Below are 1,466 nucleotides of genomic sequence, written 5' to 3' on the forward strand. Positions count from 1 at the left end.
GGCTACACAGATGATGATGATGATGATGGATGTACAGTAGATAGACCGGTCAGCAAACAGTGGTATTAAAACGTAGAAAAACACACACACACAAACAGCAGCTGCGGCTTAAAGAAACGGAATGAAAAGCTCCACAGCTTCACAGGGTAGCTGAGATAAGATCAAGAGAGAAGAGCCGCTCCTCAGACCTCCATCATCATCCTCTCTCCTCCCTCCCTCTCTGTGCTGGCTTATGTGTTTGTCTACATGCGCCGGCTGCGAGAAGCCAATTTTTCTTTTAGTTTGCCTCATCTTGGAGGGAAAACCCCGCCCTCGCCTCTTCGGTAGCCTACTGTACCACCTCCCTCCTTCTCCCTCTACATCATCCCTCAGCGGCGACGTCTCGACTCACAGAGCTCTTTGTATCCTCCTGTCCTTTATCAACCCGCAGTGAATCCGTTTTTATCCACCAATCACCAGAAATAATCATAATAATCTCAGTCTGAAGATTAAAGGGGTGAGGGTGGCGGGGAGGGGCTCTTAAATCTGTTAGTGCTGCATTCAGTCAAGTTGGACATTTACGCATGGCTGGCAGCGCGCTCATGTGCGCATATGTTGCTTTAAATGGGCTGATTTCTGCTCATTGCGACCCAAATATGTGACTGCGGCTCTTCGCTCTCATAGTGGTTTGTTTTATCCGCTGTTGAGGGCAGGTTTTTGGAGGAGGAGTTGCCTCATGTATGTGACCGATTCAAATAGAGACCTGTTTCATGCATGAGCCGGAATGCGAGGCGACTGCGTGAGGCCGGATTAAGTTCGTGTTTTTAATTTTTTTGGCAATGCCACTTGTTCCGCGTCACCAGATGGCCTCACGGCTTCATGCAGACATATTCCACCCCATTGAGCATGTGGAGGGGGACAAACGGGCAGACTGCCCTGACGGAGCAAACGGTGCATGACAAACTTAATAACTCATCTACTAACTGACTGACAACTGTTTCCAACAGCACCGAGATAATCACTGTGTACTGCTGTGGAGTCAGATGGAGAATCTGAAAATGAACATTGTTATTTCCTTGAAATTGGGATAACTTCATAGCTACCACTTTCTAATAAGGCATCTCTTATTTTAAGTTATAAGTTGTAACTAATGGCTTTAAATAATTGACTAATGCTTTATAGATCAGTTATAAGTTGTTACAAGAACAACTTTTGGGTTGCCAGGTTGTGAACAAGACTGAGTCTACATGCTAGCAGCACTGTGAGGCTGCAGCTCTGTGGATGCTTTGAGCTAAGCGCTACCATGCTCACAATGCTGATGTATATCATGTTCACCACCTTAGCTTAGCATGTTAGCATGTTGACATTTGTAAATTAGCAATAAATAAATCAGGAATGCATTATTTATAATATAAACCAAATATTGGACAAATAAAAACGATTAATCCTGAGGGGAACATGAACGTCTGCACCACATTTCATGGGAA

The sequence above is a fragment of the Enoplosus armatus genome, chromosome 4 (assembly GCF_043641665.1).
Source record: "Enoplosus armatus isolate fEnoArm2 chromosome 4, fEnoArm2.hap1, whole genome shotgun sequence".
NCBI classification, from domain to species: domain Eukaryota; kingdom Metazoa; phylum Chordata; class Actinopteri; order Centrarchiformes; family Enoplosidae; genus Enoplosus; species Enoplosus armatus.